We start from the raw sequence: 15,874 nt of genomic DNA on the forward strand, positions 1-15,874 counted from the left end.
TTATTCTGAAAATCAATCTAATATTTCAATGTGGGTAAATCACTCATCTATTGACCCAGCTGTGGTTTATGACATGTCAGTTGAGTCACCATCTCTGTTTACTGTATTGTCTGACTACAATGTGTCCCTAATGCCTGCTTTCCAGCACCAATTTTTAATCTTATTTTCCTAAATTTTTAAGGAAACAGACTATATCACAACCAACTAAATGCTGTAGCTCATCCAGATATCTATTCTAAAGGGAAAAAATGGGTTGAAAAGTAATAAGTTAATTCTCACATGTAAACTTAGAGCATAATGGAAACTTCTGAGGTTGTGAAAATGATCAATCAACAGCTTCCTGCAAATCCTGGGAGGTTACTGCTATATCAGGGGGCCCAGTGCTGGGTTCGTATGACATGTGATAACAAGATTTCAGAAGGGAGACATTTTTTTCTTTCTAATTATGTAGCTTGGAGAGGGAAACAAGAATCACATTATGTGCAGGTATTTAGAGCCTAAGTGAAAAGAAGAATGTCTTTTTATTCTTCTTGGAGACATTAATTAGTGTTTAGAAACTGAAATATATCAACTCACTTTTCATTGAAAAGGGAAAGTCTATATTTATATAGATCACAAAATTATAGGCTTGACTAATTGAAAGAAAAAGATCTCATAAGAGAACTGGCAAAGTATTATGGATTCATGAGAAATGTTCTTGCTTTAAGGTGATCCATTCTGTGTACAGCTTAACTTTATTACACAAACAACAAACAAGCAAAAACACCTATAACAGAAATAAACAACACTTAACAGAGCATATCTTTTGTGTGAGCAGAATTTCATATTTGGAAGCTTTATTTAATTAAGTTCGCAGCAGAGATCTGCCTAAATGTGCATATCTGTCCCAAACTCTAACTCCTGTGAGATGTTTCAGGTATCATCACCCTCTCAGGATAACACTTGACAAATTCATTTCATTCTGACCCTAATCTTGGGTTGGTGGCTCTAAAAATCAGGGTCTGTGGGAATATCTCTTGCCGTGCTCTGAACACCAACCTGATGTTATTAGGCCCTGAGTTATGGAAGACTTTCAGCAGGATGTTCACAGACTCTCACACTGCACTATGCTAATCCACCCTCTAGAGTCACAATAGGTGATCTTTCTAGAAAGAGAATCTGGTTATACTGCTTTACTTAAAAATCTTAATAACCTGTGCATGGTTTCTCCATTTTCTGCAGTTTCTCAGACATTTTCAGCCCACCGGAGCACTAAGATTAATACTCATTAGAGCAACAAATAAGCACTGTGGCAAAAATTCTGGGATTCTGGGAAAGCAGTGGTGGTGGAGGGGCAAAACCAGTGGCCCCAGGGTGTGCAGAAACATACATAATTTGGACAATATTCTAGCAATTCTAAAATCCCATGTCTTACCTCTGTCAGTTACCCTTTTCACCATAAGAATGACTAAGCTGGCACACACAACTTTTATAGTCCACCTACCATTTTCCTTTCACACTTTTTATTTATTTATTTTTTTTGTACTTGGGATTGAACCTAATGTCACTTTCCCACTGAGCCACATCCTCAGTCCTTTTTATTTTTATTTTTACTTTGAGACAGGATCTCACTAGGTGGTTTAAGGCCTCGTTAAGTTGCCGAGAATGGCATTGAACTAGCAATCCTCCTGCTTCAGCCTCCTGAGTTACTGGGATTACAGATGTGTGCCACCATGCTCGGCTTTCCTTTAGCACATTTTTTTCTTACTAGGTCAGAGTTACTATATCAGAATGTGCAGGTTGTACATGGCAAAAGTCTCAGTTCTTCTGGGTCCTACTTGTCTTTGCCCAAGTCTACTCTCCAAAAAACCAACCCCACAGATATTATGAACTCAGAATTGCTGCAAAGTTTCATGCTTTTCTACATGCAGATATTTCTTGCACATTCACCAGGTGAATTAAAGTGAATGCCTTCCTTTGATCATTCAATGAATATTTGTTGAGTGCCAGACAAGGTTGTCCCTAGGGGGCCTTACACAGTGCCAAGCACACAATGCTTATTAAATACTTTTAAAATGAATATTAAATGCATAAATCCTTATTAAATGTACAAACAGATAAATACTACTCCCCTATCCAATCTTCAAATACCTGTTTGAAATCCATCTGCATGGTTCATGGGAAGAGAGAAGATAGGTAAATAGCAGAAAGATTAGTAAAGTAGAAGAAAGGGACGGGGGAGGGAGGAGAGGAAAAGAGGAAGTACTATGGACTGATATAATTAGAGCAAATTATATCCATGCTTTTATAATTATGTCAAAATGATTCCTAGTATGATTACATAAGTGGTGTTGAAGCCAGAATTGGGGACAGGCAGTTAGTGTAGAAATAGGGGATTGGGTCAAATCGAGGAAATGAAGGCCATGAAAGCCATCTGCCTCTGGAAGTTGGAGACTGCCCCTGGGAGAATGGAATGATAAGGCCCTCAGGAGCTCATTGATTACCAAATTTACCTGCCCTTATCAAGGACTGCAAGCACGGAGGAGCTGCTAATTAATGTCTCCTGGGCCGTTGCCTGGCTGAATCACTTTGGCCTTCCCCCTGCCCCATCTGCTTCTCACTGTTTACATCTCACCTGCAAAACCAGGCCTAGTCATGTAGGCAGGAAGGAGAGATAAGGGGGGAAAGAACTGGAGAACAAAAGAGACCTTAGCCTACAAAAGATGTAGGGTGCACTCACTTCTTGGGACTTGAGAACATCAACCATGGCCCCCTTCTCCCTCCAGGGAGAAGTCTGTATTATTACCTTTAAATAAAACCTACTTAGTAGGCTTGGCTTGGCATGCTTCTCTAGTGTTCAAACTTCAACATTAGAGGGAGCAGAACTCATCACCAGTAAACCGCGGTATCAGTACGAATCTACATCATGTACAACCATAGAAACAAAATGTTGTACACCATTTGTGTACAGTGAATCAAAATGCAGTCTGTAAAAAATAAAAAAATAAATAATTTTTTAAAATGATTCCTAATGCTATCTATAACTAAAAAGAACCAAAAAGGGATAAAGTTTTTCAGTTAAGTCCCAGATATTTGTTGTACAACCTAATGTTTATTGTTAACAATATTATAGATACTTAATTTTTTTAAAAAGAGAAGATAGGGGAGGGTGAATTGATTTTTGTGCTTATTTAGGAAGAACAGTTCTAAAAAAAATCACAATGTGGATGGTAATCCACATGAATCTGTACTTGGAGACTTTCTTTGAGAGAAACAGAAATTTCAGGTCAAAAAATGAAGAGATAACAGGAATCACAGGGGAAAGAAGGATATTTATGTGGTGAATCAAGAGAAAAATGAACAGAAGAATGTGAAGAAAGAATGAGAAATTTTAAAAAATCATAACTAAATCCAGAGTTAATAAAGTATATTATTCTTCAAGATCTTCCTTCACAAATCCTCCTTATAACTGGAATGCATGTTTTTCAGAAACATGGGTTACAAGAGGAATAAATTGCTTCATAAAATTTTCACAGCCCCTTTTCTCCCTCTTAATGCTTAAGTGGCTTAAGTGTTGGGGGTCACTGAGCACAGCACTAGCTCTCTTTAAGCCCTTCCTCATGTAATGACTATGGAGTCTCATATTTCTGCCCAGTCTCTTACCTGCTCTCCACCAGAGCTAGGCAACCATATCCGACACCCGCTGCTTAGAGGAGTCTACAGCCCCCTAAATTTAGCTCAGCTCAGCCCCCTGGGATATCTATGCTTCTAACACCTCCTCGTCAGTCCCATTCACTGTGTGTTTTTACAAGCCATCATAACTTGAGCAAAAATATTGTTTTTAGAATGGAGTCATCTGCTCTCCAGAGGAAGAGTGTTAAATTAATTTATAGGACAACACATGCTGTCATTGCCTAATAATATTGTGAAATGGCATATGCTCAAAATCAGGCAACAGGGAGTTCAGTTATTTGCCTAAGGTAACTGACACATGGAGGAATGAAGAGCAGGTGTTCATGGAGTGTTTCCATGCAGAAAGCTTTACAAGAGTATTTTCCAGAAAAGTGATAAGATCACCTGTTAACCGGGCAAAGCCTTTGTAGGCTTCCTTGCCAAAGATTGGGAATTCGTTTCAACCACTCTAGCTATGTGAGATTATAAATGGTTAATTGCAGCCCAAACTTCTGCAATTAGCACTTTATTGTTTACATATTATTTTTCATGTTTATTATCTCATAAACAGTCCATTAATTTGCTATACCCTTTTCTTCAATAAAACTTCAGAAAGATGAACAGCAGTAATGAGAACACTAGTTTAATCTTTAACAGAATACCCAGTTATTGCTACCACTAGCTTGCTGTATAATCCTAATATTTACTGTCTTTGTGCCTCAATTTTTTAAAGCTAGGGCTTCTGTAATCATTCCTCCTAGATTTGTCAGGGCAAAGATGTTAATATGTGTAACACGTACCAACAATGTGTAGAACATGAGTATTCTCAATGGTAGCCTGATATTATTATTGTGTTTTTAAATAACAACATTGATGTGGTGTTGCTACTCCTGCTGCTGCTGGTTATGATAGGATTCTTACAGATTATTTTTTTTCTCATTTAATCCTTAGAGCAACCCTGAGTGGTTTACATTATTGTCCACATTTGCATATGAGAAAACAGCACAAAGAGGTTAATTGCCCAAGGTTACCCTTCTAGAAAGCAGCAAAGTTTATATTTGACCCTGAGTCTCTCCAAATTCAAAGAAAATATTCATTACCACTCAACTGTACACCTAAAAGGGGCCTTGTCAAGGGTTTATGGTCTCCCTGAATCTTATCTGAACTCTTTTCCTGGTCAACACCTCTTGATTTTAGGAAGACATCTTAGGATTGGATGGAATTGGATGGATTGGATGGATATTGGATGGATTAGTTGGGATACTGCCCAACTGTGATTTTACCCAAACCGAGAACAAAGAAGGTGCTTTAATGAATGATTGGAAGAGTTGACCTGATTTGACCTCGTTGTATTACCACAAAAAACTGTTGAAAGTTAGTGTGCCCAGAGTGCTTTGCCCCTCAGCCCTACATTGCAAAATGAAACATATAAGGTCTTGACAATCTGAAAAGTACTTCTTATTTCATTTCATTTTGTAATCACATTACTCAGTGGTTTGGCAACCTAGCATTATGTTCCCATCATCTAGACGGAGAACTGAACCCTCAGAGAGGTGGAAGTGGATAACTCAATGACTTCCACACATTAGTCTCCGGATTAGCAGTTTGTGTGATTCACTGTCTTAAATAGTAATCAGATATTGTGGCAATGTCATTTCCCAAACCAGTCTTGAATGGTGAGTTTCTACAGTGCCATAAATAGTGAGTCATTCCCCAATCTGAATAGGGCCTTGAGTCAGAAATATTCTGACTATTGAAGTTAGATTAAAACAGAAAGAAATAAAAGAAAAAAAGGGGGGGAAATCCTAACTTGCTGCCAGATCATTTCCCTCTGGAGGGAAAGTAACTTCTGAGACTCATTATAGAGACAAATGACTTCAGTATCTTCCTTCTGGAAGCAATATGAAAAGAGTGAAAACAGATGATGTTATAATGGTGGACTGGCAGAAGTTCCATTTGCATCTGCTTAGAAATATGAATAGGAGCACTTAATGCCAAATCCTGTCAGTTTCTCATCTTCTTGTTATGTCAGGTCTCCATTTTCCTGCTCTGCACCAAATGAAATTAAGAAGGCTTAACTGCAATCTAATACCACTATATGGCATGTTTAGAGGAGAAAACAAAAACCATAATAAATATTTTATAGGACGGTCAACATAGTGAAAGCAAAGGGGTAGAAATCACTGATGCTGGGAGACAGGGCTGTCTAGAGGAAGGATATGTAGCCCATCTATATTCAGAGTTGAACAAACTTCATCCACAGCAAAGATATAAAGTCTATTAGAGAAGGGAAGCTGAGATTGAGGGGAAGGGATCATTCCCTCAAATAATGGAATAGGGTCACAATTTCTGGGTTCAGCCTGAACTCCATGTGTCTTCTAAGCCCTGATACCAAAATTCAACAAACAGATCAGAACAAGCAATGGAAGAGCCAAAGGTTAACATTTCATGGTGGTGATGAACAATGACAGAAACAACAGTGTGCAAACCATATGTTTCCCCAAACTACTGCTTTGCCGCTGATTTCGATGTATTTTTAATATATTGATAGAACTATTGAAATAAAAAAATTAGATATTTCAACTGTTGATACTGACCAAATATTTGAGCATGAATCTCCTTCCTTCCAAAGCCCAAAATGAAAGGCAAAGGATAAAATGTCATAAAGACACAGGACACAGAAAAATTGAGAGATGGATAAACCAGCAGACAAGAAAGATTTATGCATTTTTTAAGAGAGAAAACAAATGAATTGTAATGCACAAAGAGTAAGAGACGTGGAGCTAAAAGCCTGAGACATAATCTGTTCAAAATAAACCAGCCAAATCATGCTTACAAACCAGAGAAAAATCAGATTTTAGAATCATCAGTTACCTACATCAGATGAGGAAAGAAGTGCAGCTGAGGAAAAGGAAATGGGATGAAAATCAGCATAAGGACTGTCTAGTCCCAGAATTGTTATGCCCTACTCCAGATTTATCATGCCACTGACTGTCTCACTGTGCCAGTGCCTATATCATCAGGGCAGGAGAATGACGGTTTATATTTGCAAAACCTGAAAAGATATTCCACACTGAGATATCACATGGGCTTGGAATGGAGAGATGGAAGATGTAAGGTAAAGCAAATTCAGGAAAAATGTTCATTGCAGAGCCAGATGGTATTTGTATGGGTATTAACTTCTTTGTATATTTGAAAGTTTTTCCCATTTGAATATTAAGAGGAAAACACTTCCAGATTCCCATCTGTTCTTAATCATCTTCACTGCAATCTTTGGAAAACATGGATTATCATGATAACTTTCAAAGTAGTTTTCTACCCTTGTTCCTCAGTAGTGTTCTTAAATTTTAAAAGGAGAACTGTTAAAACAGATGCCACTTACTCGCACAACTCTATCTAAACCCTGCATGGCTCCCCATTTCACTGGGAGTAATTCCAGAGTCCCCTCAATAGCCTATAGTACCTACATGACCTAGAGTTTTGATAATTTTTTTGATTTGTGTCCTACAACTGTGCTCTTCAAATGCTCTGAGGCAGCCACACTGGTCTCCTTATTTCTCAAACACTCAGGCTCACTCCAGGCATTCTGTACTTGCTGTCTTCTGGACCCAGAACCATTTCCCCCAAAAAACTGCAGAGCCAACTCCTTGTTTCTTCATACCCTTGCTAATGTCTCGCCTTCCAATAAAGATTGTTCTAACCACTGTTTTAAAACTTCGATCCCTGTTGGCACTCCCAATGTACCTTATTCTGCCCTTCTTTTCCCTCTCAACCTGAGCACGGCATTTGTCACTTTTTAACAAGCTATTTATTTACCTATCATATTTATTTTTGTTCATTTGGTCTAATCCTTCTCTTTAGGGTATCCAGATTTAACATAGAAATACAGGATACACAGTTCAATTCAAATTTCATATAAACAATGTACACTTTCTTGCTATAAATACATTCCCTGCATTGTATAGAACATACTCTATTAAAAATTGTCATTTACCTGAAACCAAAATGTACCCTAGCATTCTTTATCTGGTAACACACACACACATACACACACACACACACACACACGACACACACACACTCAAATATAAAGTCCTGGGAAAAGGAACAGATCATGTGCTCCATCCGGATATATCTTAGTTCCTCAAATGTTGCTTGTTTCATAACAGATGCTGAATAAATGTATGTTGAATGAATGATTATACATTTTCTGCAGATGAACTTTCAAAAACAAGGAATAGTCCACAAATGATTGCCTTGCAAAAACTAGGGGATACCATAGTAAAAGGCAAGCTAAAGTAATCTCAGAACGATACCAGGGAACGGAAGACATGTAGAGAGGCTGTAAATGAAACCAATAAATTACCAGCATGGGTGATGATCTCCAAGCAAAAAGGAAGACAGAAGTGTGCGTGTGTGGTGGGTGAGGGGGAGTCAGGATGGTAAGTCATCCTTTTCCTGCTCCTGCTACTCTGAGTTATGATTATACTATAGAAAAATGTCTAAACGGAAAAACTAAGAGAGATATATTATATAGTTTAGAAACTTGGAAAAAAATACATGAACACATACCATAACAGAGGAACCCAGATGCCTCTGGAAAAACTAAGCAGAAAGAGTCAGAAGGGGCAGGAAGAGGTAGAGGTAGAGCAGGTTTGTTGTCTTTGGTGGTAAGTCTTTTAGCACCATTTATCAAATACATATACTTATTTTTATAAAAAAATTAACATTAACTTTAAGGTACCTACCTCTGCTCCTTAAGAAAACAAAACAAAAAACAGAGAATTAGAATTTTAAAACTTCTACTTAGGGAAAATTTTTTTTACTGAGAAAATTGCTTCACTACTGTGAAATCTTTATTCTTCTTTTACAGAGTAGCTGGCAGGCTCTCAGACACTTCACTTTATAAAGATGCAATTTATCCGAAAGCACTACCAAATCAATAATGATATCCTCCTTAAACTCACTTGAGGAGCAGCAGGTGATAGAACAGTATTCAGACGTTAGGCAAAATCTAGCCACCTAATCTAAAATTTGTTTTCTTAACATTTTAATAATACTTTATAGTTCCTTCCCAGTTTATTTTTACAATTGTTTTCATATTATACATTCTTTAAATTTTTCCCATCACCAAATAAAACCATCATATTACCTCAGAAGAGTCCCTAACATGAACTTGACAAATCATAGCTTGGATGCCTTATTGATTTTCTTGTTTTATCCTCCCCTTTCCATAAGACATATCTGACTCAGGAATAACTAGTCAGTATCTCTTTTCCAGAAACCCTTCTAACATCATGATTCTTGGCTCTTCCTATTTTTCTCTCCACACTTTCTATATCTTGACCACAGGGTTCCCCACATCCTAACTGGCTCCACACACACAATATGCAATGTTTTTTTCTTCCTATAACTCTGTTCTTAGTCATTTTAGCCCAGAAAATAGTAACTAGTGAATTCTTTAAAAGATTTAGTTATTAGTTTTCATGCTATTTATTTATTTATTTATTTATTCAGGGATTGAACCCAGGGGCATTTAACCACTGAGCAACATCGGACAGCCCTTTTATTTATTATTTTTTTATATTGAGACTGGGTCTCCATTGCTTAGGGACCTCGATAATTGTTGGGGCTAGTCTCAAACTTGCAATCCTTCTGCCTCAGTCTCCTGAGCCACGGGGATTACAAGCATGTACCACTGCACAGTAGCTCATGCTCTTTAAATAGTTCATTAGCATGGAAGAAAATTATGAACCAACCTCATTTACAATGTGTATATTAAATCACTTGGGCTAGATGATCTATTTGTAATCTTTTGTTCTCATCTTCTGCACATATGTGCTACACCTTTTATGCAGTTTGACATATTTTGAATTCAAAAAGCCTTTCTAATCTCACAATTCATTTTCTAATATGAATAGTAAAGCTTGGAGCTCACTCCAAATTGCTCAGTCTTCTTAAGATGAATTAAATTCCAGAAGAATTAAAGAATCCATCACTGACTGTGCTCCACTCTTGCTTCAGGGTTGGTCACACTGCTGACTTATAAAGGAGACTATGGTTCCATGGACCACCCAGAGGTCCCCTCAGGGATGACAGGAACTGTTTAGTTGCAAGCCACCCACAACTGATGCTCTAGGATATTGGTCACCAGAAACTGCTTGCTGAAACTCACCATTTTCAGACATCAACTCCCAAAGCTCCCATGTTGACTTTTCTTGCTCTTAAATTGACTTTTGCCTTCAAAATTCTAGTAACTTTTCCTTTCATACTTTATGATAAACTTTTTACCAGTTTCATCTTCTGTTTCTGTATTTCCATTATTTTATATCTCCATACTCTCATGTCTATAATTTTCCCCATGATTTTCTAAATTCTTTCATGTGTGTACAGGTATGTGTGAATATATTACATACACATAGGTAGCTGGAGAAATAATTTATATAAATGTATCATATCTGATATAATACATATACATTAGTTTCCCATTCCCTGTCTTATTCTTTAATACTGTTAGAGAGATTTTGTTTTTGTTGTCTAATTAGAGCCTGGCCAGCACACTGGAACTACTTTGTGTTTGTTTGTTTACTCCACCTCTTTCAAATTATATGAATTTCCTTTTGATTAGATTCATGGTACAAATCCTCAAATACGTGTATAAATCCTCAAATACTGGGCTGCTTCCTTTTCTCTCTTCAGCAACCTACTACATGCAATAATACTTTCCTGTTTATACAAATATCTTCAGATATTTCAGCAGCCATCTCTATGTTGATGAGAATGTTTGGGTTTTCTGGTAACACCTTTCTGTCCCTTTCATTCTAAGCTAAAAAATGATGTAGAAGCACCAATATTCACTCATCATTGACAAATCTAACTTATATTTCCTAATTACTAACTTTGAATTTTGCTAACCCATTGATAATGTGCTCATCTACTCCATGGCCTCCTATGAAGACCTATCCCTACCTTGTTACTAGAAATGTCACACTGCTGACAATATGAAGCCATCTCCTTATCTTAGTGTAGGTCTAGGGAGCAAAACCAGCAATGGTGTGACTCACTCCAATTCCGTTCTCTCTTAAATGTCCTTTTTCTGAGCGTCTAGTATCTTTGAAGGCTACTCAAAGCTCTTTTCTGCTACTTTGGCGATTCATGACCCTAAGTATCTAGCCAGATCATACAAAAAAAATCAAAACAAAACTTTTATAATCAATGTTAACATACATTAGTTGTTTCCATAACCTATCCTTGTTTTCTCTTTTATACATGATATTATTGTTGCACATTATTTTATAGAAGTGGATATTCCATCTTTGGCCCATTATCTCGGAAGAGTCATCATCAGTCTGGAAGACCTCAGCACTGAGATCGGCAGGCTGAGATGTGCCTTCCATCTTCCATCTGCACCTACCTGGACGTGGAATTTAAAGGTGACATCAGCACCCCAAGTGCTATTTTGCCTAGTTTCCGTTAAAGAAGGCTTTTCTCCCCTCTGTATCTTTTCTAGCTCTTTACAGTTTCACAAAAAACTCCATTATGCACCATCTATTCATTCTAAATCTCAAACCCACCACCCTTTCTTCTTCCCTGTCTCTCACATGCCCTGTGAGGTCTTCGGGAAGGAGATTTAATTTCGCCTGATCCATCAGCCTTTTCTATTCATTTTGAGTCTATCTGATCTTTGAGAGTGGCTATTTCTTCTAGACTTTTTCAACTTTGTAGGTGTTTTGTCATTATTATGTTCCTGTATTTTTATTTCTCTCCTCCAAAATTCGTTTTTAAGCTGCTTTATTGACAATTTCTTGGATTCTCTAAAATAAAAATTTTCTCTTCTTTTACATTTCTCTGGATTAAAACATTTTTATCATCTCCCACATACCTTTGTCATACTCACTATGATAAAGTTTTACAAAGGATGTTCTGAAAGCTTTCCATGAATATCATCAACCTAGTCTTGAGGGGCAAGGGGTCTTGTGAAAGTTTCTTGAATGAAATGATCTGTCTAAAAAATAATTTGAATTTTGAGAGATAAGAGGCAGAAAGGGATCCTACACTGAGAGAAAAGCATGTACTGAGGGACAAAAATGTAAAGCATGAGAGTCTGTACATCACAATGAGTCACTTACTATTGACACAGCAAGAATATGAAAGACTAGGAAAGACTCATCAGAAGGCAGGATTGCTGAAGTAATCAGTGGCAGTATGTAAGATGCTTCCAAAAGTCTCCCTGTGCACATTGATTAGTGAGGGTCACTGATGGACTTTAAGCAAGGATTGTCATGAGTAGGTTTCTATTATACAAAGCATCCTTCAGCCCATCCATAGAGAAGTTAAGGCTTGAGGCAAGAGATGGGAGATCAAAAGATCTTGTAGAATCTATGAAAGAGGTGAAAGTGGCTGCGGCTTGGGTTCAGGGAAAGGAATACCCTGCATCTTTCTGTTGTACCTTCTCACCTTCAAGTAAATGCTAAGTTATCTATCCCATCCTGATCTTTAGTTGGCCTCATACGAGATAACATAATATGAGCATTGTCTTTCAACTTCTTAGGTTGAAAATCTCTTCCAGACCTGGTTAATGAGATTTAGACTTTGAAAAAATTTATTCTTGGAGATGAGCTAAAGGAACTGCAGTTAGAAATAAATGCAGATTTGAGGAGCATCTCAGACATGGGGCAGCAAGGGAAGGGCAGATCATGTTGAAAAATAAGACAGATAAGCTGAAACACCAACCAAGGGTAAGCAGTTGGCAAGCCCAATAGACTTCACTTTTCTCAAATCCATTCCAAACTTTCTAACTCCATCACCCATTATCAGAACTGTTCTCTTTTCAGAATAATCAATTAATTCCAATTCAAATTATCTGTACACATAGTTATAAGGTTGAGCTGGCTCTTTACTGGAACATTTTACATATACATTCTAGATTCTTTAAAAGACGGCCTAAGCACAACTTTTCGGCTACCTTCCCCAAACATCGCTACCTTATGTAACTTATGCTTACATTATGCAACTTCATTACTGTTTCCTGAATGGGGCCATTTTTTCAAATAAATTTGTTATTCCTGATGCTATAGGGAGAGTTTTTGAAATCTACTTCATGGTTTCATACTGTCCCATGTCTAAATTAGATGCTATTTGTCCTTTTGTTGAATCACTCACCTGTAGGTTTTTTTAACATTCTTTTATAATTAATTTGCCTTACCTCTTGAAGAATTGAAGAAGGAAAAAATAAGTTACTTCTTAGAAGCAAGGAGTCTTACCTAGCACCCTTCATAAAGCTAAAATTAGGATCTTTGTACTCTTTATTCATGCTTTCCAAAGATATTTACTAAGCAAGTGCTATTACACAAACACTATATTAACCCACTGGCTCATCATATATAATACATCTATGCTTCCCTGTCTTCATGGAGGTTTAGAGTCTACTAGGTAAATACACCTTGAACATGTAATTACAAATGTAATTAATGCCATTAAGGATAAGTCCAGAAGGCTAAGGGATCAAAACACATGTTTTGTATCCAATTTGGGTTCACAGATGCAACAACTATTAATTTCTTTATCTCTAATTTTGCCACTGCTCTAGAGGCAGCAAATTCTAAAAATGACCTTTCCTCAGTTTTTGTTGTAGCTGGGTGGCCATAAGAACCATACTGGCCAATAAGCTGTGAGGAGAAATTTCAGAGGAAGCCATAAGAGGCACTACTCCTTACTGTTTTCTTCTTACCTTAAACTCAGATGTGATGCTTCCAGCTTGCAGTAACCATCTTGTGAGCATAAAGGGGAAAATGTGAACACAAGGCCAATACACTAAGTGCAGCTGAAGAGATGACAGAAGAGCCTTCTCCCTTAGTGAATCAGTGTGTCAATGAATGGCAGCAGTGTCTGATCTATGAATTTCAAGTTACTGTGTCATTGAAGCCACCATCAACCCAGCTTTCTGTTGCATGCAATTATCTGTAAACCCCAATGAGTTCAAAGGAAATCAACAATGTACTAAAGTCCAAAATGACTGCCTGGATGATGAATCTTCTTGTAACAAGCCTTACAAAATGTTTATATGTTAATTTGGCAAAGAAAATTAGTGGTAACATCCAAAGAAAAGCACTCCAATCGTGTGAATTGAGTAAGACTTTAATGTGAGCTGCTCTTCACTGAAGATGCTGCAGAAGTGTATGCAATGGTGGTGAATAAAACAAAGAGGACAATGCCATCCAAAGAGCACAGTGAGGGGTCATAAACCTTGCAGGACCATTGAAGGATTCTGGTCCATAAATTTAATTCACACCTTTTAAAACACTCCTAGGAGGGAAATAGCATGCTTATACATTAAAAAATCAATTGATTCTAGGTGCATGATAGTGACCAGACAGGAAGAGAACAGATATAGAAGACCTTTCTAGAAGTCATTGAAGTTGTTCAAACTAAAGAAGGATGACAGGGCCAGGGGCTGTGTCCCTGCTAGAGTATTTCTTAGAGTCTTCCTATGACCTCATTCTCATCTCATTTCCCAACCAGCTTTACATATTCACCTTCCCAGAATACACCACAGATGCGCAGGGGTCATCCTGCCATCCACTTTGACATGATGTGAGGTAGAAAGAGTTGGAAGCATATGCATAACCCAATTAACAGAAGAAAAGTGAGATGCAGAAGGAAAACTGGCTTGCCAATTATTTCATCATTTTAGAAGGTCTTCCAGAATGAACTCTGAGCATCATGGCTATATATCATGTCAAGTAAAAAAAAAAAAAAAAAAAAAAAAAAAAAAAAAGACTGGCATAATTTATGTGTTATATCAATGAACCTTCACTCTAATGTGCCTCTTATTTACAACCCAGACAGCATTCAGAGGTAAAAAAAATATTTCTTTTCTGCTAATTAATTTAAGACAATTTCTTTCTGATAATTAACTTAAAAATTTTCTATTTCTTTTCTGTTAATGTCAAAGAATGCATAAATATATGCGTATGTATATATATCTTTAAGTCTAGAGGACATCGTACTGCCAGGAAATGAACTTTCTCTGTTTAAACTGATTAACTATTGTCTATTGATTCCCTAAAATCAACTCCATCAAGTTAGTGTCAATACCAATAAAAATGGCACTTAATGAGACCTCATAGTTTTCTCTATCAAAATGGTAATTGAAATATTTTACATATCTTTATCGAAAATTTTCCACTAAAATTCTAATCTACTTGAAAAAATAACAGGTAAATCACCATTTTTCACTTATCGATACCACAATCCTGGCACATAGCAGGAATTAAAACCATACACTAATTTGTAACCAACAATTATTGAGTGATTACAATTGGCAATGCTATGCTAGGGACTTTTAGTACAATATCTCAGTTAATTTTCACACTAGTTTTATAGAACACATACAATTATGGTCTCCAGTTGACATGAAGAACATGGAACTTAGAGATGCTAAGTTATTTAATCACAGAATTTAGTATGTAGCAGCAATAACTGACCTTCAATTACATGCTTGCAAAATGGGCACTGCAAGCTGGAGTCAGTCATTGCATCAAAGTTTAAGGAAGGAAGAAGTTGAAAGGAGTAGTGAATGCTTCTCATGGCTTCATTTCAGATCGCCCTGCAGAGCTTTTTGGCCATTACAGTCTTAGGGCCGCATAGCTGCAACAAAATCTGGGGAAGTCAGTTCTTGGATTTTCCTGTCTCTAGAGCAATGGCAAAAAAAGAGAGATTGAGAATGTCTTCTGAATTCTGCTGTTCAGTGAGTTTGTTGGGATTCAAACTCAGACCAATAATGACCTGATACTGCCTCTCCCAAATATACAAATGAGTGAAGAAACAAATGGATTAATTGAACTTCTCAGCAATTCACTGGCCATCATACAAGTTTTGTCTCCAGTCATTACAAACCTTAGATAACTAAAAATACAAAAATTACTTTTTATATATAATTATTATAGTGTGCTTTGTATCTGTGGTTCTCAGCCCATGGGACATTTAGCAATTTCTGGAGAGACATTTTTAGTTCTTACAGCTGGAGGAAAGGGGTATATGTGCTATACTGTCATCTAGTGGATAATGATCAGGGATGCTACAAAATCTCCTGAAACACACACAAAGAGCAAATCCCTAACAAAGAATTATCTCCTCCAATATGGCAACACTACTGATTTTGAGGAATCCTATTCTGTATCATATGACTGTTCGTATAAAGAAATCAAATCATATGCAAACT

The 15,874-nt window shown here is 37.1% G+C and overlaps 1 protein-coding gene and 1 long non-coding RNA gene across 4 annotated transcripts in view; both read right to left on the minus strand.

The window, feature by feature from the left end:
* Positions 1–15,874, minus strand: part of LOC306638667 — a 356,225-nt gene that overhangs the window by 42,259 nt on the left and 298,092 nt on the right. The gene's annotated exons all lie outside the window — the stretch shown is intronic.
* GAS2 (growth arrest specific 2) overlaps positions 1–15,874 on the minus strand; it is a 156,045-nt gene that overhangs the window by 39,266 nt on the left and 100,905 nt on the right. The gene's annotated exons all lie outside the window — the stretch shown is intronic.

This window comes from Sciurus vulgaris (genome assembly GCF_902686455.1).
Source record: "Sciurus vulgaris genome assembly, chromosome: 11".
Lineage (NCBI taxonomy): Eukaryota > Metazoa > Chordata > Mammalia > Rodentia > Sciuridae > Sciurus > Sciurus vulgaris.